Raw genomic sequence first — 23,054 nt, forward strand, 5'->3', positions numbered from 1 at the left:
GTGTTTGTGCAGCACCTTGGTCAACCTCTGTGTTTAATAGTGCTATATAAATAAAACTGACACTGACATTGACAATTTGGAGAAACAATTCTGAAGTCTTGGGTTTCTGTTTTTTGATTGAATAAAAATAGGTTTACTAGACACTTTATCTGTGTTTAAAATGGGCAGTCACATACTGCATTTTATGGAGCTGTAATGGTAAAGGATAAGATATTCATACATTTTACATTTTTAAATGAAAAATTTTTTTAGTTATTCAAAAATTATCATTGCATTTAGAAATTTCAACATAGGCTCATTCTGAAAACGTAGCCCTATATAAATTGTTGGAGATCACAAGTTATGTAGCCAGAAGAACAAATGGCTGAATTTTGTCTTTAAAATGAACTACATGTACATGGCGGTATGACACCGTTCCTTTTTGCATTTCCATCTGACTTCTTACCTTCATATGGATGACTTTCTTGCTGTTACCAATTAGAACAGCTGGACAGTTTGCTCGCAATGTATGTAGGCGGACTTGAGACTCAGAGAGTAGTTGACCACGATGACGGGGTCCGAGTCCAGCAAAGATTGGTTCCAGAAAGCAGGTAAGACCACAACATAATCCTAAAAATAAAATAATCAAGTATATAAGTAGGTGAAAATGTGGTAAAATCTGAAAATCTGGTTAAATCAGATAAGGGCTTTTCTTTTTGTGGATTGCTTTTGAACATTGTTAGTCGGGTTTAGGGAAGTGGGTTGGCGGGTCAGTCAATCGGTCAAATAGTAAATCGGCAGCCTCGGTAACGCTTTCTTTTACAACCCGCAAAGTACCGCGTAAGTACAGTGAAATTACAGTGTACTTTTCTGTACGTACTGTGTAAGTATAATGAACGTATGTGTAGGTATAAGGGAACAAACCGTAATGCTTGGGTAAAAAGGGGTAACAACCAGATGTTCATCACGAAAATTACCGCGTAAGTACAGTGAAATAACGGTGTACTTTTCTGTACCTATAGTGTAAGTATAAATAACGTTTACGTAAGTATAAGGGAACAAACTGTAATGCTCGGGTAATAAGGGGGTAACAACCAGATATTTAGCATAAAAGGTACCGCGTAAGTACAGTGAAATAACGTTGTACTTTTCTTTAAATTGCAAAAGAACAAACCATAATGTTTGCGTAAAAGGGGAGTAACAATAAGATATCCATCACGCAAAGAAGTATATTAAGTTTACGATGTACATTTCTTCAAGTATTGTATACATATAAAGAATTATGCAAGGATGGTGACAACCTATTGCTATCTGCAAATGTACTATATATGCACCTGCGTGAGTACATTAGTACTCTTATTCAGTGCTTGGGTTTTATATGGGGTGTTTAATGAATAAAAGGTTTACAACCTGTGAAATTATGAACCCTTATTGTATACTGTATGTATTTTAAATCTGCAATTCAATATAAAATATATTTCCATACACTACTTACCTTATGTTTACTCGTCGATCTCACCAAAGCCATCAATGTCTCCATAACTCACTATCAACAAATAACTTTGCATGACATAGGCCTACCGTCAGGGTTCAATGCAGATTAAAACAGGCTCGCATCTTTACTGCTGTTGCACAGGGGGGCTAACTGTTGCATTTCAGTAAATGTATAGCTGATGCTTTATAGAAAAATCTAGTAATTTGGTCTTCAATCAATAAAAACTGCTGCTGTAGTTTACTCTGTTCTTAGTGTTCAAGTATACACTAGTGTGTTAAAGTTCAGCTTCTTCCCTCTTTGTTCCCTGTAGTTAAAGGGTAAATACAGTATTTGTTCCCTCCTTGTTCCCTGTACTTACAGGGTAAATACCACATTTGAGGGTTGTAAATTAAAGTGAAGCTTTGTTCCTCTCTTGTTACCTCCTTGTTCCCTGTACTTACAGGGTAAATACCACATTTGAGGGTTGTAAATTAAAGTGAAGCTTTGTTCCTCTCTTGTTACCTCCTTGTTACCTGTACTTACAGGGTAAATACCACATTTGAGGGTTGTAAATTAAAGTGAAGCTTTGTTCCTCTCTTGTTACCTCCTTGTTACCTGTACTTACAGGGTAAATACCACATTTGAGGGTTGTAAATTAAAGTGAAGCTTTGTTCCTCTCTTGTTACCTCCTTGTTACCTGTACTTACAGGGTAAATACCACATTTGAGGGTTGTAAATTAAAGTGAAGCTTTGTTCCTCTCTTGTTACCTCCTTGTTACCTGTACTTACAGGGTAAATACCACATTTGAGGGTTGTAAATTAAAGTGAAGCTTTGTTCCTCTCTTGTTACCTGTAGTTAAAGGGTAAATACAACATTTGTTCCCCCCTTGTTCCCTTTAGTTTACAATGTAAAATCTTGAAGGCAGTAAAATAAATATACAAACACACAATATATTTCTTCTTTACTTTGTAACCTTTATTTTAATAAATAAGCATTTTAAAAGACTTCATATTAATCAAACATTGTCTTGTCTATCATTGCCTATACTCATTCATTTTCTCTTCGGCTTTGTCCTTTTGTTAATCTGGGGTCGCCACAGTGGAATAAACCACCATCTTATCCAGCATATGTTTTACGCAGTGGATGCCCTTCCAGCTGCAACCCATCTCTGGGAAACATCCATACACACTCACTCACACGCATTCACTACGGACAATTTAGTCTACCCAATTCACCTGTACCGCATGTTTTTGGACTGTGAGGGAAACCGGAGCACCCGGAGGAAACCCACGCGAACGCAGGGAGAACTCCATGCAGAAACCTTCTTGATGTGAGGAAACAGCACTACCTACTGTGCCACCGTGTTGCCACCCAGCTGCAACCCATCACTGGGAAACATCCATACATACTCATTCACACACATACACTACGGACAATTTTACCTTACCCAATGTCACCACATATTTTTGGACTTGTGGGAGCACCCGGAGGAAACCCACGCTAACATGGGGAGAACATGCAAACTCCACACAGAAATGCCAACTGACCCAGCCGAGGCTCGAACCAGCGACCTTCTTGCTGTGAGGCGATTGTGCTACCCACTGCGCCTGCCTATACTCAAACAGCAAAATAACACATTATTTCCTTCCCCCTTTTTTCTGGCATCTCTTGCTTGGCTTCCTCTTCTGCTCTTCTCAGCTTCCACTGAGGACTCTGATGGTGAGTAGCTGATGAAATCCCATGGGTCTTGCTGCTCTGCATTTATATAAAATATATAAACAGACAGAAAGGCTTTTAGTAAGCTATAGACATGTTTATTTTCCTGTTTAATGTGTGTGTAGTGGTTGTCCAACAATTTCACACACTAAACATTTACAGATACCATACAGACACTATACATTACTATCAAACAAAAGTACTATCATCAGATCATATTGGAGATTGTAATCATTTATAGTGATAATAATTAAAGCGCAGAGGGGAAAAGGCTTAAATATATGTGCAGGCAGTATAGACTTTGAAGTAAAGATTATTTGCAGTTCAGTGTACATATTTAAATTCTGTGTCACTCATTAAATGGTAAGTAAATGTAACGTTTGGGTGAACTACCCCTAAGGTTAGTTTTTGATTAAAGTACATGTCTTAACCCATCATTAGTCCTAAATAAAGTGAAAGATAACATAATATGGTTGATGTACTGTTATGGACCCTTTTTACATTTCAGCAGTGAATGGGAAAGTACAACACATTTTTTTTACAATCTTCTTTGCTCAAATAAAATGAAAACTTTACGATGGTGTTGTCTCGACAATTAGAAAAATAAAAATATAGTGTGAAACTGATAACGCCAGCAAGAAGAGAGAATAACTTCTAATTTACTCATGACCATAGACACTGTTTGAAACACCTCGCACATGTAATCATATTATATAGTGCATACGTAGATACAAATAAATGTTATTTTATAAAAAATATCATATAAAAAACTCAAGGATTTTAGATCCTGATGATCGTTAAACGCGTCATAACAGTGTTGTGAAAAGGGTGTAATTGTTAAAAATAGGTACAAACATCAGATATAAACAAAAACCTAAACAAACACTTCTATGTACATAACGTCATAAAAATACTTGTTTTATGTACCTCGCGCTGCCGTCCTTGTACTGCCGTGAACAGGAAATTCTGGGAATGGAGGACGGAGAGTTGAATCGATTCGTCTTCAACAAACCGATCAGTGTGACATCAAAACATCGCGAGAACAACAGACAGCTCCGTGTGCATTTGAATCCATCTCGCGATATTGTATCACTTCAGGTACGCGCCTACTGATTCGTTGATTCAAACGAGTTGTGAATCAAGAAGCCTCTAAAGATCCGAATCAAACTGCAGCAGCACGCCACGAGGTTTTGCTCAGACTTTTGGGACGTTTGGAATTGCTCCGTCTTGTCACCATGTAACACATGTGAGTAAATCGTTGTCAGTAAATAAGGCGATTGTTACGATTAGAAATTGTGCATTAACCAGATTATATTTATTTTGTTTCATTTGTTTTTAGCGTAACATTAACGTTAGTTCATGGCCGAATCTAAACGGCCAGCAGCGAATATTTACCAATGTTTACTGTCGTTTAGTTTGCACATCTTAGAAATGTTGCCAAAGTTCCTATGGATTTAGTTTCTTCATGTCATTCCAGAAAGACTGGATGATGAGCAGGTCAGATCTCTGTGGCTGTTGTCATACTGACTGTGCAGACGATTTTCTCCCTTTATACGTTAATTACAGCAAAGTTAATGACAAAATTAATGTTTGGAAATGTAAATTGATATTTTCTGTAGCATGCCAGTTTGATATATCAATAGCCCCCCCCCCCCTCCCCCCCACCCACCCAATTACTAGTAACGTTTGCCTAGGACTTTAGCACAGTAGCCTACTATTTAAGCCTTTTCCCCTCTGCGCTTTAATTATTATCACTATAAATGATCACAATCTCCAATATGATCTGATGATAGTACTTTTGTTTGATAGTAATGTATAGTGTCTGTATGGTATCTGTAAATGTTTAGTGTGTGAAATTGTTGGACAACCACTACACACACATTAAACAGGAAAATAAACATGTCTATAGCTTACTAAAAGCCTTTCTGTCTGTTTATATATTTTATATAAATGCAGAGCAGCAAGACCCATGGGATTTCATCAGCTACTCACCATCAGAGTCCTCAGTGGAAGCTGAGAAGAGCAGAAGAGGAAGCCAAGCAAGAGATGCCAGAAAAAAGGGGGAAGGAAATAATGTGTTATTTTGCTGTTTGAGTATAGGCAGGCGCAGTGGGTAGCACAATCGCCTCACAGCAAGAAGGTCGCTGGTTCGAGCCTCGGCTGGGTCAGTTGGCATTTCTGTGTGGAGTTTGCATGTTCTCCCCATGTTAGCGTGGGTTTCCTCCGGGTGCTCCCACAAGTCCAAAAATATGTGGTGACATTGGGTAAGGTAAAATTGTCCGTAGTGTATGTGTGTGAATGAGTATGTATGGATGTTTCCCAGTGATGGGTTGCAGCTGGGTGGCAACACGGTGGCACAGTAGGTAGTGCTGTTTCCTCACATCAAGAAGGTTTCTGCATGGAGTTCTCCCTGCGTTCGCGTGGGTTTCCTCCGGGTGCTCCGGTTTCCCTCACAGTCCAAAAACATGCGGTACAGGTGAATTGGGTAGACTAAATTGTCCGTAGTGAATGCGTGTGAGTGAGTGTGTATGGATGTTTCCCAGAGATGGGTTGCAGCTGGAAGGGCATCCACTGCGTAAAACATATGCTGGATAAGATGGTGGTTTATTCCACTGTGGCGACCCCAGATTAACAAAAGGACAAAGCCGAAGAGAAAATGAATGAGTATAGGCAATGATAGACAAGACAATGTTTGATTAATATGAAGTCTTTTAAAATGCTTATTTATTAAAATAAAGGTTACAAAGTAAAGAAGAAATATATTGTGTGTTTGTATATTTATTTTACTGCCTTCAAGATTTTACATTGTAAACTAAAGGGAACAAGGGGGGAACAAATGTTGTATTTACCCTTTAACTACAGGTAACAAGAGAGGAACAAAGCTTCACTTTAATTTACAACCCTCAAATGTGGTATTTACCCTGTAAGTACAGGTAACAAGGAGGTAACAAGAGAGGAACAAAGCTTCACTTTAATTTACAACCCTCAAATGTGGTATTTACCCTGTAAGTACAGGTAACAAGGAGGTAACAAGAGAGGAACAAAGCTTCACTTTAATTTACAACCCTCAAATGTGGTATTTACCCTGTAAGTACAGGTAACAAGGAGGTAACAAGAGAGGAACAAAGCTTCACTTTAATTTACAACCCTCAAATGTGGTATTTACCCTGTAAGTACAGGGAACAAGGAGGTAACAAGAGAGGAACAAAGCTTCACTTTAATTTACAACCCTCAAATGTGGTATTTACCCTGTAAGTACAGGGAACAAGGAGGGAACAAATACTGTATTTACCCTTTAACTACAGGGAACAAAGAGGGAAGAAGCTGAACTTTAACACACTAGTGTATACTTGAACACTAAGAACAGAGTAAACTACAGCAGCAGTTTTTATTGATTGAAGACCAAATTACTAGATTTTTCTATAAAGCATCAGCTATACATTTACTGAAATGCAACAGTTAGCCCCCCTGTGCAACAGCAGTAAAGATGCGAGCCTGTTTTAATCTGCATTGAACCCTGACGGTAGGCCTATGTCATGCAAAGTTATTTGTTGATAGTGAGTTATGGAGACATTGATGGCTTTGGTGAGATCGACGAGTAAACATAAGGTAAGTAGTGTATGGAAATATATTTTATATTGAATTGCAGATTTAAAATACATACAGTATACAATAAGGGTTCATAATTTCACAGGTTGTAAACCTTTTATTCATTAAACACCCCATATAAAACCCAAGCACTGAATAAGAGTACTAATGTACTCACGCAGGTGCATATATAGTACATTTGCAGATAGCAATAGGTTGTCACCATCCTTGCATAATTCTTTATATGTATACAATACTTGAAGAAATGTACATCGTAAACTTAATATACTTCTTTGCGTGATGGATATCTCCCAGATAGCAGGCAGTAATCGGCCCGAGCTCGGCTGCCCTCCGGCGCCTCTGGCTCCGACTCGGCATCGGCGAGTGTTATCCGGGCCGAGTGCGGCCCGCAGCTCGCTCGCGCACATGCGGTTGTGATGCGGCTGTAAAGCACTGGCCCGATTCCGATCAACCATATCCGGCCCGAGTCTGTCTGTAGAGTCCTGGCCGCCTCTGGCAAGGACTCGGCTGATGGCAACCGATTAAGTTCTTATTTTATCTAGTAATCTGTTAGCTCCACGTTTAATGATAATTTGAGAAAATATTCATGGTACGATAGCAAAAAAAAAGAATATTTAGTGTGGATGGTCGCTATGTTTAGACGCAAACAAAACAATATTATTTATAAATAGATTATACATGTCATCTAGAGAAAAACTATGTAAAATTCGCTTATTTTTGAGATAGCACGCTCCTGTGCTGACAGTTTTTTTTTTTTTAAAGCAGAAGTTGGTTTCATAATAAACACATGCGTTACTAAACTCCTGATCCAAACTCCATCCAGACGGTGGCGGTAATGCTCCAAAAAGCTGGTTGTCAACCACCATGGCACGAAGATCACAAGAAGAAAAAGTTTGGTTTTTCAAAGATTCACGTGGATTCTGGTCAGAAAGGTAAGCTTTTTACTGCTTGTGTACTGTATAATTAGCGAATTTAGAGCTTAAAACATTTCCACGGTGTTTGGTTGTAACAGCGTTTAGTAATTTAAAACAGTTTGATACGAAATGTAACTTGCTTTGAGAAACACGACTGGAGCTAATGTATGCTAACGCTAACAGTTACAAACACGTCTGAAAGTTCCTGTCCCTAACACAATGTTAGATTGTAACGTGTGTAGTAACTGAAAACTATTTTAATTATTTTAAAGAAACATGAAACGAATTTGTGTGTATTCTAACTTTGCGTTAAAGAAAGTTTCTGTAGACTAATCCATTAACTAACAAGGCAAAACGTGTTTTTTTCCTGATTTAACATTATAAAGTACTGTGGATGTTGAAAAAATCATTGTACAGGCGTTTACTTATCCAACAGTATTAATTCTGTGATTATGTGTAAATAAAAACTAATCGTTTTGGATTAATAAAATATTGTTTATCTTGTTTATGCAGTTAGTCACGAAAAATGATCGAAACTCGACTGTTTACTATTCTCTTTAAATTATCCAAGAGAAATATATTACTATGCACTTTAATTTATATGTGTTAGCCTATGTGAATCAATTATATCTTTTGTTCAAGCTAATTAAAACTGAACGTCTTAAAGCAGATTTTGATGTTTTTTTTGTTTGTTTTTTATGTTATTGACAGTGATAAATTCTGATTTAAATGAATGGGTAACAATATTTGTTGGTTAAGTCTTATTGTTCTTGTTTAACAAAGGTTAGTGAGATCATTTTGCAGCACATCACGACCAAAGAAGTCAATGGCACACTCTTTTGAACGTGAATAGGCATGTTATAGTTGTGTGCTAAAAGTCCATTATAAGCTGTAAACTGCTGATACATTTTCAACATAGATTAAGCTTTTCAGACATTACATTACTAATTGCTTCACAAACAGCTGAAATGGTTTATTGTTATTGGCTATCATCATCAAACATTTTTCACAAAGGTAGGTTAATCTTCATGGGTACAGAATAATGCATGTGCTTGACCATCTTACAAATCTATGTCTCAGATTCATAAGGCTGTCACTCTGCATGAATCTCCGAATAAATCTTGTGCAACCTTCAGTGTACTGATTATTTACACTATAGGTATTATATGCATTAATTAACTTTGATAGTATTTCAGGATTTGAACTTTTCTTTACGGGAGGTTAACAACAATGTGATGTTTTATTATAGATGCATATGAGGAAGCTCGACTCAAACATCCACACGCAACTGTGATTTCTGACTGGTAGACAGATGAGGATGATGATCGCCTGTCATACATCTAAAGACAGAACAGGTTTGTTTGCAATTATTTTAAACACATACTGTCAACATTATGTCATTGATCTATTACGACCTGTGAGTTTTGCCCTGGCACTATACTAAAGTGATGTTTTGTTTTGTAAATGTATCTGATCAAGGGACAGTATAGACACATCTATACCATGATGAAGAAAAATTACTTGGAACAAAGAGGCTGGATAAAAGGCAGGTATGAAGATTTCAGAAATCAAGGCAGCACCACAAGTACCATCACCATCAATGACTATGGCAGAAATCTTAAGACCACCATCAAGATGCACAGATACTGTACATTCCAGTACACCAGGCGTGTCCAAACTACGGCCCGCGAGGCTTTTTATAAATATCAATAGAATCTGGCCCGCTATACAAAAATGAACGTAATTCAATAAATAACCACCGGGTGTCACTATTACATGCATTCAATTAAGCAGCAGTTCTTGTTATGATCTATATATCTATCTGTCTGTCTGTCTGTCTGTCTGTCTACACACAGTTGAAGTCTAAATTGTTAGCCCCTCATTGATTTATTTCTTCTTTTTTAAATATTTCCCAAATGATGTTTAACAGAGCAAGAACATTTTTACAGTATGTCTGATAATATTTTTTCTTTTGGAGAAAGACTTATGTTTTATTTCGGCTAGAATAAAAAGCGGTTTAAATTTTTTTATGAACCATTTTAAGGTCAAAATTATTAGCCCCTTAAGTCTTCAGAACAAACCATTGTTATAAAATAACTTGCCTAATTACCTTAACTTGACTAGTTAACTTGATTAACCTATAGTTAAGCCTTTAAATGTCACTTTAAGCTGTATAGAAGTGTCTTAAAAATATCTAGTCAAATATTATTTACTGTCATCATGGCAAAGATAAAATAAATCAGTTATTAGAGATGAGTTACTAAAACTAATATGTTTAGACATGTGTGGGAAAAAATGTTTAACTCTCCGTTAAACAGAAATTGGGGAAAAAATAAACGGTGGCTAATAATTTAGGGGGGCTAACAATTCTGACTTCAACTGTATATATATATGTGTCTGTGTGATGTATGTAAAATTTGGCCCGCGACAACGTTTGTTTTTTTGCATCAGGCCCTCGGTACACCTATGAACATTTACAGTCTTTGTTTCTAGTGCAGTTTGAGATCAAGACAGAACTTATTGCATCTCGTGATGTCTTTGTAAGAATTGAAGACATCACTAAATTTGTTAAGGTTTAATGCAGCTAGAAAGTAAAGATCAACTAGAGAATATCAGCAGTGTCTAACCCACTGTTGTATTTACAGAAGTATGAGAATAAGCTACAGGTTGATTTATACTAATCTGTTATTTTTCTTTTTTAGCACGACTGACTGAAGTTTTAAAATCATGCAACGTCATAAAGCAGCAGCTGGGCCTGATTCTCACAAAACCAAAACAGACGTGATGAAATTCCAGATGTAAACACATTTGACCTTCCTTTGGCCAATTTGATTTGGAAAAGCTTGAAAATCAACTAAAGGAGCAGCCCGAACAAATGAAGAAACTGGTAAGTTCAAGCTCTTGCTAATTTCAAAGTGTTTTAAGTTTATTTGTTTTTTTTTATTGTTTTTTTTTTTTTTTTGCTTCGTAGGTAGCCTACTTTTTTCCTAATTTTTTCTTTTTTTTTTTACATTAGTACTTGTTCACTACTAATTATCTGTTTATCTTTTAATCACAGATGGAGTGAAGACAAATGTCCATAACACGCCACTGATAAAGAAGTGGAAAAATGCATTACAAGGTAGCTACAACTTGCCCCTGACAGGGATGGAGGAAGAAAGAAGAGAAAGCTAATGTGTCAAATGTCTACATCACTATTTTGTTTTATTTTTTAAACAACATTTTAAGTGTATTAGGATGTTCCCTGATACTTGAACAATTTGTTTCTTTCATTTGCATTTATATATATATATATATATATATATATATATATATATATATATATATATATATATATATATATGTATATGTATATGTGTATATATATATGTGTGTGTGTGTGTATAAATGTATGGTATGTATGTGTGTGCGCCAAATTCTGAAGAAACATCTTGATACATTTTTAATAAACGTAATACAAATAAAATTATAAATATAAAATTGCACAAGACGTGTATATATATGAAATGTATAATCATCTCACTCATGTCTTGCTGTTTGTGCAATTGATTTTGTTCAAGTTTATTTAAAAAAAAAGTTTGACTTTATACTTATGCAATTATATTTATATATATATATTTGTTTGTTTATTATTATTTTAATGTTTTATTAAAAAATGTTTCAAGATGTTTCTTCAGAATTCTGCAGTACTTTTTACAAGTTTGACTTGTATATTTTACGGATTGTCATTGGTATTTTTAAGATGTTTCTTGCTATATCTTAAATTGGTTTCTATATTTAGGTTTATATAAAATTTAGCTGTTTTTTACCAATTTTTAATTCAATTCTATTGGGAAAACAGGGTTGTTTTAAAAAACATCTGTGTTTGTGTGTAATTTTTAGATTTTTTGTTTAAATCTTTCTGTGTGTCTTTATTGTGTTGTTTTATTGTTGTTTTTATATTGATATTCTTGTGCAGTACAAAATTATTTATAAAATTTTAGTACTCTTTTTTTTTTTCATGCAATCAATAAACGTTTAACATTTATTTATTTTGTCATTTGTCTGATTATTTTCGTTACAGAATATGTATGCAGTTTGCACTTTATTCAAAGGTTAAACGCAGTGCTTACACTTTGTGTTTACATTATAGCCTGTGTTTGCTGTTATATAAATTCAAATGGTTGTAATACCATATATCAAGTACCAATGTAATACCAAAAGGTTTTATAAGGTGTATAAATACGGAGTCGCGCCAGCTCCGGGCCGCAGCGCACATTACCCTCGCGCCGATTCCGGCGCGGATGCGCAGCGTCGGCTCGCTTACGGCCGCCGCATCTGGCCCGCTTGATTCGGGCCGGAATCGGGCAGTGAGTCCACAGGCATCCGGCCCGAGTCCGGCAGCCAAAGTTGGGCCGAGGGGTTAGTCTCCGGCAGGCGACAATGTAGCCGGAACTGGCCCGAGTGTATTTTGCTATCTGGGCTTATTGTTACTCCCCTTTTACGCAAACATTATGGTTTGTTCTTTTGCAATTTAAAGAAAAGTACAACGTTATTTCACTGTACTTACGCGGTACCTTTTATGCTAAATATCTGGTTGTTATCCCCTTATTACCCGAGCATTACAGTTTGTTCCCTTATACTTACGTAAACGTTATTTATACTTACACTATAGGTACAGAAAAGTACACCGTTATTTCACTGTACTTACGCGGTAATTTTCGTGATGAACATCTGGTTGTTACCCCTTTTTACCCAAGCATTATGGTTTGTTCCCTTATACCTACACATACGTTCATTATACTTACACAGTACGTACAGAAAAGTACACAGTAATTTCCCTGTACTTACGCGGTACTTTGCGGGTTGTAAAAGAAAGCGTTACCGCAGCCTCTTGTGGATTTGTGCGAGAAGAGCAGGTGCAAAAGAAACTTGCGAGAGAAACTTAAGATCTCAAAAAGCGTGCATAGCTGCCTTTGGTGGATTTGTGAAAACAAGAACTGCAAAAAATATTTTGCTCCTGAGATGTATTTGGTGCTCTGCAGAAATGCATATATCAGTACTTTTTAGAATGAGCCTGAGTTGACTATATCTATGTTTAAAATGGCCAGTCACATACTGCATTTCATGGAGCTGTAATGGTAAAGGATATGTAAAGGATAAGATATTCATACATTTTACACTTTTGGATGCAAAACATTATTCATTATTCAAATTAATCATTGCATTTATATAGAAATTTCAACATAGACTCATTCTGAAAACGTAGCCCTGTATACATTTCTGGAGATCGCAAATTATGTAGCCAGAAGTATGTATAGCTGCATTTCGTCTTTAAAACTAACGCATCCTTTTTGCGCTTACCAGCTGACTGCTTACCTTTTCATGGACGGCTTTCCTGCTGTTACCAGTTTGTCCTGTTAGCTTGCTATGTATGTCGGTGGGCTTGAGACGCAGAGAGAAGTTGACCACGATGATAGGGTTCGTCCGGGGGAAGAATGGTGCTAAAAAGCAGTTAAGACAAAAAGCGGCCTTTGGTAGATTTGTGGAAACAAAAACTTTTAAAATACGTAGCTCCTGGGGCATATTTGGCATAAATGTATATAGTGATGTGTTTTTTTAATAAGGTTGAGAAATTTGGACATTTCACCTACAGGAATGAAAGAATTTAAATATTTTTATTCATTTGTGTTGTTTTATTTCCTTTTGTCAAGTTTTTGCACTGATGAAAATGTATGTTTAAACATTAAACAACACAATTTGGATTTTGAATATTTTTTAGTTCACAATACACTGTGAAAAATGCTGGATTCCACACAATCGATTTGCATTGCAACAGCATGAAATAATTACATTAACTCATTTGTGTGGATCAAGTGGATTAAACATAAAACACTTAAGTTGTCCCATTAAAAAATTTAGAACTATGTTGTTTCAGCTTAATTTAAATAATTTGCAAAAAAAAAAAAAAAAACAGCAAAAGTAATTTTAGTGCAACACAATATATATATATATAAGTAAGGGAAAAGTAAGGGAAAAAATCATAATCGCGATTATTTTGGTCATAATTGTAATCACGATTATTCAAAATGATTATCAGTTGAAGTCAAAATTTTTCACCCTCCTGTTAATTCTGTTTTTTTATATATAAATATTCCCAAATGATGTTTAACAGAGAAATTTTTCACAGTATTTCCTATAATATTTTTTCTTCAGGAGAAAAGCTTATTTGTTTAACTGTGCATTAAGAATCTTCACTGTAAGAAAAAACCTTCAGCTACAAAAGTCCTTCAGTCAAGAACAGTGAGTGATTTTAAAACAGTCAGCAGCAGGAATATTGCGCACCGTCACTTTAAAAATAGTGCGTTTCTCTTTCGCATGTCTTTTGATTCTCAACTTGCTTGTTTATTACACAAATGAGGGTTAATTTGAATAACCACTAAACACCGCACTCTGACACAAATGTGCATGTATTTGACCATAAAAGCGCTTACATTGAGATCATACCTGTCAACATTGGGATGTGAAAATAAGGCATATGCCCACCATAATAAGGGACTAAATATTTTCAAATGGAGCTGTTTCATTGTAAATAAACAGTTGAATGGTCAGTTATGTTTTATTATTATTATTATTTACAAAAGAAAAAAATAAATATATATATTAAAAGCAAATACATTAGCAAACAGTTTAAAATGAAATAGCTTTCTAGCACCATACCGCTTACGGCCCGGAGGCCGGATGTTCCACACCCCTGCTTTAAACTGTGGGGAAACTGGAGCACCCAGAGGAAACCCATTTGAACACAAGGAGAACATACAAACTCCACACAGAAATGCCAACTGGCACAGCCTGTACTTAAACCAGCAACATTCTTGCCATGAGGTGACAGTGTTAACCACTGAGCCACCATGCTTTGATATTGATATCTGATATATTCTGATATATATGACTGACTGACTGACTGACTGACTGACTGACTGACTGACTGACTGATTGATTGATTGATTGATTGATTGATTGATTGATTGATTGATTGATTGATTGATTGATTGATTGATTGATTGATTGATTGATTTGAGACAAAGAGAATATACAGAATTCTAAGAACACACACGAATTAACAAATAAACAGACTAAACAGTAGCTAAAACCAGCAATGTTACATTTGGATGTGCGCGACGGTCACTCTAATCTGCAATATACCAGTGTATATGATTCTAAAATGCCAGATTTGCAATGAATTCATCATTCCAGTTATACCAACAGTGGAAGAAAGGAATCTGATCTGACAATATTGAACAGATTACTCAAATGGAGAAGCAAAATTTAAGTTTTTATCATTCCTTATGGTTTATGAAATAATAGCTTTAGTTAATTTCATATGCTTTTGATCAAATTTGTGTCATTATTAGGCTCTTCAATAATGTAATTGCATATGTGTTGAATGATTATGCACGCAAACTGGAAACAATAGCTTAAACCAGATATAAACAGTTGGTAAGATATATTTTGAGGGAAGGAATCCGGCTATGGATTACAATACACTGTAATATATATATATAATATATATATATATATATATATATATATATATATATATATATATATATATATATATATATATATGTAAATTATGAGATCATGATCTTTTTTCCAGCAAATTATAACCTTGAAAAGTTCAAAAAAAGTTATTTTTATTAACATTTTTTATAGTTTAAAGTGAATTTAAAGTTTGAAAAATTATATTACCATAGTATTTCAAATAGAGTTTTAGCACTCGCCTGCTGCTCCTAACGCTTCTTGTGCTTAAACACCCTTTCATCTCATTCTAAACCTGAATGGCTAAATAAATGCTCATGTCTTTTTAACAAACTATGTTTTAAATGTATTAAATAATGAAATTATATACAGTGTGCTGTAAAAGGAACATTATGAAATTGAAAATAGTCAACCTTTCACCAGATTACTGGTAGCTGAAAAACACTTGATGTGATTTAGTTTTAACAAAAATAGGCATAATGGGAAGTCATTAATGGAAAAACCAGTGAAACAACCACATTGTAAAATATCTGAAATGTTGTTTAAGTTACTCCAAAATTTCTTAGTCAAAGACTGTTATTATTAACATAGGCTCATTCTGAAAACATAGCCCTATATTGAACTTTTTTTTCAATACGGAAGTGCAATTGTTTTAGAACTTCCAATTCAGTTGCCAATAGGAGAAATTATTAAGAATAACAAACAGCAGAAAACGGTCTAACTACTTGTTCTACAACCATGTGTGTTCATGACTATAAAAGCAAAGTGGAATAATGTAATAAGAAAATATCAGTATTGAGCAGTTCGCATGGGTTTCCTCCGAGTGCTCTGGTTTTCCTTACAAGTCCAAAGACATGCAGTACAGGTGAATTTGGTAAGCTAAAATTGTCCGTCGTGTTTGAGTGTTTCCCAGGGATGGATTGCAGCTAGAAGGGCATTCGCTGCATAATACATGTGCTGGATAAATTGGCAGTTCATTCCTCTGTGGCGAGTGAACGAGACCGGTAGTCTTGAGCCAAAAAGATTCAAATTGCTGCGTCATGAATTATGTAACCAGAAGTACAGTTGAAGTCAGAATTATTAGCCCCCCTTTGTTTTGTTTTGTTTTTTTTTTTTTTGTTTTTTTTTTGTACATTTTTAAATATTTCCCAAATGATGTTTAACAGAGCAAGGAAATGTTCACAGTATGTCTGATGATATTTTTCTTTGGAGAAAGTCTTATTTGTTTTATTTTGGATAGAATAAAAGCAGTTTTACATTTTTTTAAAGATATTTTAAGGACAAAATATTAGCCCCTTTAAGCTATATATTTTAGGTAGAACAAAAAAAAAACACTAAACACTAAACAAACAAGTAAATAACAAGGTGACAATGTGGTAAAATCTTAAAACTTGGTAAAATTTTAATTTTTCTGGATTGCTTATCAAAACACTGCTGGTTGGGTTTAGGAAGTGGGTGCTCATTGGTCAATCTGTGTTTTTTAAACACTTTCAGTTGGGTTTAGGAAAGGGGGTGGGTGGGATTGGTTGGTTGGGTGGGTGGGATTGATTGGTTATTCAGTCGACAGCAACCTTTGGTGGATTTACGCAAGAAGAGCAAGCATAAATGGCACTCACAAAATAAATTTGAGGCCTTTTGGATTCGCAAAAAAAAAATTCACAAAATGTAGCTCCTGGGACGTATTTGATGCTCTCCAGAAATGTATATAGGGGAACATTTTCAAAATGAACCTGGGTTGGTCATCATAGTGGTTGGGTATTATTATGCTGCATTCAAGTAAGACAAGTAAGAAGTGTTAAGCGCAAGTGTTTTACATGTTAAGTCAATGCAAAGATGCGAATAAATATCCTTCAGCACGATACGCATGAATGAGGTGGCGTGAATGATGTGATTGCCTAAATGACGTGGCACGAGTTGAGCGTTTTGCACGATTTATGCTCGTATCAATTGAGTTGGAAAAATTTGAACTTCAGCTGACATTTGCGTCACATTAACCAATCAGGAGCTTTCTCTTGTAGGGGCGTGATTATGACGTAGCACCTGTTGTGTCCTGGGGGAAATCTTCCTGCTGACAACAGTTCATCACACTGGGCTTGGCTCAGTCGGAAGCACTGCTAAAAGCTTCCCTCAACCACTAACTGTTTCTAGAGGAGTTTATGAACTCAGAGCTGGGTCCACCTTAGAATGGATTTAGTGGACTCAGGCACGGCTCCAAACGAATCTACGCTGTTTTACAGCCTTCTTAAAGCACATAAACGAAGCTATTCTCTTAATAAAATCCATTTTAGCCATTTAGCAATAAAGCTATAGTCATTGGGCAGACAGAAGCCCCGTCCATGATGCGAATTAGCGTGTGTTGTGATATGAATTTGACACGCGAATGAAGCGGATATAATGTGCGAATGACGCGAGTAAACTCAAGTGTTCAGGTGTCTATCTTTTCGTGCAGTATGCGTCTGGTGTGAACACAGAATTGCAGTTCCACCAAGAACTGTAATAAATGGTTAAGCTCACAAAGAACAATCTCCAAAAAAGATTCATTCCATTTCATAATCATTTTCTGTGGTGCAAGTAATTTATAATACACAGTGCATCCGGAAAGTATTTATAGTGCTTCAATTTTTCCTCATTTTTTATGTTACAGCCTTAATCCAAAATGGATTAAATTCATTTATTTCCTCAAAATTTTACACACAATACCCCATAATGACAATGTGAAAAAAGAGTTTTAGAAATTGTTGTAAAATCTTTAAAAAATAAAAAATAAAAACTTAAACATCACACGTGCATAGGTATTCACAGCCTTTGCTGTGAATCTCTAAATTGAGCTCACATATTCATTCTTGAGATGTTTCAGGAGCTTAATTGGGGTTTACCTGTGGTAAATTCAGTTGATTGGACATGATTTGAAAAGGCATACACCTGTCTATATAAGGTCCCAGGGTTGACAGTGCATGTCAAAGCACAAATAAAGCATGAAGACAAAGAAATTGTCTGTAGATCTCTGAGACAGGGTTGTCTCGAGGCACAAGGCTGTGGAAGGTTACAGAAAAATTTCTGCTGCTCTGAAAGTTCCAATGAGCTGGCCGGCCATCTAAGCTAAGTGATTGGGGGAGAAAGGCCTAAGTCAGGGAGGTGATCAATAACCTAATAGTCCCTCTGTCTCCAGCGTTCTTCTGTGGACAGAGGAGAACCTTACTAAAGGACAGCCATCTGTGCAACAATCCACCAATCAGGCCTGTATGTTAGAGTGGCTAGAAGGGCAGCTACTCCCTGCCTGGAATTAGCCAAAAGGCATCTGAAGGACTCTCAGACCATAAGAAACAAAATTCTCAGGTCTGATATGACTAATTTGAACTCTTTGGAGTAAATGCCAGGCATTACATTTGGAAAAAACCAGACAACGCCCATCACCAGGCTAATCGCATCCCTACAGTGAAGCATGGTGGTGGCAGCATCATGCTGTAAGGATATTTTTCAGCAGCAGGAACTGGAAGACTAGTCAGGATAGAGGGAAAGATGAATGCAGCAATGTACAGAGACATCCTGAATGAAAACCTGCTTCAGAGTGCTCTTGACCTCAGACTGGGGCGACGGTTCATCTTCCAGCAGGACAATGACCCAGAGTACACACCCAAAATATCAATGGAATGGCTTCACAACAACTCGGTGAATGTCCTTGAGTGGCCCTGCCAGAGCCCAGACCTAAATCTATTGAACATCTCTGGAAAGATCTGAAAATGGCTGTACACTGTCTCTTCCAGGCGTGCCAAGCTTGTGGCATCATATTCAAAAAAGACTTGAGGCTGTAATTGCTGCCAAAGGTGCATCAACAAAGTATTGAGTAAAGGCTATGAAAACTTATGTAACTGTGATTTTTCAGGATTTTTTTATTTTTAATAAATATATGCAACAATTTCAAAACCTTTTTTCACATAGTCATTATGGGATATTGTGTTTAGAATTTTGTGAAAATAAATTAATTTAATCCATTTTAGAATAAGGCTGTAAAACAAAATAATGTGGAAAAAGTGAAGCGCTATGAATACTTTCCGGATGCACTGTAAGAAAATCATTGGCTTTTCCTATGAAGCAAATTTTATTTTTATTTTTTTTAATATTTGGCATCAATGACAATTTTGTTCTCTTTGACTTACTGTATGGAAACTGGGCTTTATTGCGCTTTTTTTTTTTTTTTTTTATCTGATATTCTATAAATAACTGTCATCTTTAAATGGAAGTATACAGTAGCTACTTATGTACTCCTGGCTGTTATGCAGGTGTTCTCCCCACTAACTTTTAGGCCGGAACTAGTTCAAGGTTATTTGTCAGCATATGTTTACTCCGGGGGGGCTGACAGAGGTTTGGGTCGGGATCCTGAGTCAGCCCCGCTTATGATGTTCGCTGGTGTATTCTCCAACCTTCTTGTTTGGGTTGTTGCCAGCTGCTCTGCCAATCCTCGGCTTGGCACAGGTTGAGATCAGGCATGCAGGTGCTCACTCTTTCTGTCTCCCGCCACTCTTTATGCCAGGAGTGTGACCCTGAGGTAATTTTAGTGCCAGGGCTGTTGGGGCGCTGCCAGACAGTGGTGGTCATGTCAGATATGGTCATTAGTGTTGTGAAGATCTTGCCAGAGGATTTCCTCTTATGACCTGCTAAATGTTTGGGCTCTAGGTTTAGAGTAAATCAGGTGTCCTGAGGGTGAAGTAATCTGTCGCAGTGTTTTAAATCCCTGTAGTTAATGACATATGGCACCCATTTATGATGCTGAGGCTTACTGACTGTACCCCTAATAGAAATATACTTAAAATGTCTCTTTTTGTTTCTTATAGAAGTCTTACTTTAAAAATGTATTCATGTATTTATCTAGTCATATTTATAGTATTAATATAAATACAAATACATTTATTAATTTTAATGGAAATGATTAGGTTTACAAAAAACGCATTAGCTTTCAATATTTAATGTATTTAATAGCATAGCACTAAATAAAATTGAGCAATGCATATCTTACAGTATTAATCTTTGTAATGTACACAGTCATGCAAGAAATTGTTCATACTCCAGGCTTGATTGTATATGCAATGTATGTAATTATATTATATGATAAAAATATAATGTAATAATATGAAAATAATGTAAATAATATTGGTATATTAATTAGAATTGCTTTATTTTACAATGGTTTATATCATATAATACAGTGCTCAGCATGAATAAGTACACCCCTCACAGATCTTTTTATTTTTTCTTTTCTTTTTTTCTTCTTTAGGATGATTTACCATAATATAGTTGGCATTTACATTAGACTACTCGGTACCAAAGCCATAACTGGAGCTAACGTAACAAAAAAAAAAAAAAAAAATCATAATTTTACTTTAGCTTTTTTAGGACACTTCTCTTATCCCAGGCTCATTCTGAAAATGTACCTCTACACACATTTCTAGAGAGCGCCAAATATGTCCAGGAGGTAAATTTTTTTGCAGTTTTTGTTTTTGCGGATCCACCAGAGGCCGTTGTGAACATTTTGAGATCTCAAATTTCTCTGGCGCATGCCATTCGCACCTGCCCTTCTCGCGTAAATCCGACTGACTGACTGACTGACTGACTGACTGATCGACTGACTGACTGAAAGACTGACTGACTGATCGACTGACTTACCCCCCTCCTTCCCTAAACATAACAAATAGTGGTTTCAAAAGTGCAGATTAACCCACTCACAAACGTCCCTAAACTCACCAGTTTTAAAAAGCAATCCAGGCAAAGAAAAGTGTTAACTAAAAACTAAATACAGCCATATATATATATATATATATATATATATATATATATATATATATATATATATATATATATATATATATGTGTGTGTGTGTGTGTGTGTGTGTGTGTGTGTGTGTGTGTGTGTGGTAACTACTATACCAAGATATTTATTCAAAATCAGTTAGTGGGAAAATTAAAAAAATATATTTTGTACTTTTATTCAAATATGTATAACCACTTTGAAAGCAAAGTCTGTACAGTAGATTGAAATTAAAATTAAATAAGGAGGAAAAAATGTGTGGACTCTGCAACATATCAACACTACATATTTTCGAGAGCATTTGCACAACCACTGCATCACATCAAAAAATTCCATATCAACACTTACACACTTAAACTTTTCTTCACTTAAAGAAAAGGTGAAACAACAACTATGATTTGCAGCTCTTTGATACTGCACAAGTAATAAAGAACGGAAAATCTCATGGTGGGTTTTCTTTCCCCTCTCCCTCTTTTATTTTCTGAAAGGAGATTAAATATTTCTGCATGAGGAAGTCTTTTTAAATCCTGCAGTGACTACTGCACTGGCCCCACACTTATTGCTTGGACACACCAAGATGCAGTGAAATCCTGAAAAGCTCCAGCTGTCCACAATGTAGGAGAGTAAAAAAAATCTAAGTCATTTTCATGGGGGAAGACAGAGAGGCTGTAAAAACAAAGTGCTTTATGACCTGTTGCTTCTTTACAGGTGACATAAAGCCGTAGAAATGCATGGAGTGGCCGCAGAAAACAATGGTAGTTCTTAGCAAAGATGTTTGCTCATAAAAAGGATGATTTTCATGACATCGCTAAGCTCATATGGAAAGATGTAAATCCTCCGGCGTGTTGTGGTGGGAAAGGGGCGGATATGCTTGTGTTCTAAGATGATCTCCTGACATGTCTATTGTGATTTGACGGGAAGCCGAGACTGCCAGAGTAACTCAGGACACGCATTTATGGCTGTGTGAAATAACGACTTAATTTTGGAGAAAGGCAAATGTTTTCCCACCCACTTTTTTCCCGTATTTCAAACACACCAGCTGATCAAATCCATGAAGTCAAACGCAGTGTTTATCATTGCGGTAATGCTCTGTTTCGGATGAACGGCGGTGATATTATCACTGCTGCATTTTTAGCATAACTCCACTTATACAAACAGCTTTTTGAAAGACTTGAAGTCATCAATCTTAGAGACCCGCGTCCAGCTTTTACAATGGTGTTTTATGGCAGATGGGCTGTCCGGGAAACTCAAAGGCTCTCAAAGTCAACTTTTATTCCTCTGGGATTTTTTTTTTCTCCCCCCTCCAATCTTCTCCAACATGGATTTTAAACATGATTGGTGTTTCCAAGGAAAATCTGATCTTGAAGTCACACTTGCTAGTGATTTTAACTTTAAGCTCCTGCGCCTCCTCACTATGAACACTTAATCTGCTAGGGAAACGTCCGGTAGCGCTGTTGCAGGACCCTAGTCATGTTAAGCATACTAAGCCATGCCCATATCGTCTATTTAGGTTCCCACAATACCTTCCCGTAGACCATAAGGTGCAAGCAGACATCATAATCCCAAAGTCTGTAACACAAAATCAGCATTTGCACATAGTGTTTATTTTTGTTTGAGAAGAATCTGCTCATTCCTTCATTCATTTTCTTTTCGGCTTAGTCCTTTTTTTAATCAGGGGTCGCCACAGCGGAACGACCCGCCAACTTATCCAGAGTGGTGGATAGAGTAGTGCAGAAATTACATCAGGACCCTGAAGAACAATTTACTGTGGATTCCTTTGAGATTTTTCTATGATGTGTATTTGACGTATTACAGTTAACAGGGTCATGTTTCATTTAAAGAGCACCAATTTTAACCATTTTTCAGGATTCCTATAAATCTTTCGTGTTTCCAGAATGTGTCTGTAAAGTTTTAGCTCAAAATACCCATCAGGTTATTTATTATACCTTTTTTAAATCTGAAAAATGGGTGCTATTTTAAGATGCTTTAATGCTGTTTTAATGCTAAGGAGTTGTTTCTTCCTGCTCACCGTTCCCA

General features: G+C 36.2%; 1 protein-coding gene and 3 long non-coding RNA genes across 13 annotated transcripts in view; 2 read left to right on the plus strand and 2 right to left on the minus strand.

Moving 5' to 3' along the window:
• Positions 1–23,054, minus strand: part of LOC147832549 (uncharacterized) — a 98,095-nt gene that overhangs the window by 48,869 nt on the left and 26,172 nt on the right. For 3 of the 9 annotated variants that reach the window (XR_015516753.1, XR_015516750.1, XR_015516751.1), the window contains 2 exons: positions 13,052–13,176; positions 446–609 (listed from right to left, as the gene is read on the minus strand). The exons of the other annotated variants lie outside the window; for them this stretch is intronic. The gene's annotated coding sequence lies outside the window, so the exon portion shown is untranslated. The remainder of the gene's footprint in view (positions 1–445; positions 610–13,051; positions 13,177–23,054) is intronic. 9 annotated transcript variants of the gene reach the window in all.
• LOC147839591 (uncharacterized) lies at positions 2,408–4,144 on the minus strand. The gene is made up of 2 exons (XR_015516792.1): positions 4,098–4,144; positions 2,408–3,209 (listed from the first exon to the last, which is right to left on the minus strand). It is a non-coding gene; the product is annotated as an uncharacterized LOC147839591 (long non-coding RNA).
• Positions 4,367–5,451, plus strand: LOC147839592 (uncharacterized). Its single transcript, XR_015516785.1, has 2 exons — positions 4,367–4,416; positions 5,127–5,451. It is a non-coding gene; the product is annotated as an uncharacterized LOC147839592 (long non-coding RNA).
• On the plus strand, positions 7,641–11,719 carry LOC137488509 (uncharacterized). Of its 2 annotated transcripts, none has more exons than XR_015516757.1 (6): positions 7,641–7,711; positions 8,943–9,048; positions 9,173–9,243; positions 10,396–10,580; positions 10,752–10,955; positions 11,359–11,719. It is a non-coding gene; the product is annotated as an uncharacterized LOC137488509 (long non-coding RNA). The 2 variants fall into 2 exon arrangements; XR_015516758.1 differs by having other exon boundaries at positions 9,173–9,239.

Source organism: Danio rerio, chromosome 19 (assembly GCF_052040795.2).
Source record: "Danio rerio strain M-AB ecotype USA chromosome 19, GRCz13ab, whole genome shotgun sequence".
Classification (NCBI taxonomy): domain Eukaryota; kingdom Metazoa; phylum Chordata; class Actinopteri; order Cypriniformes; family Danionidae; genus Danio; species Danio rerio.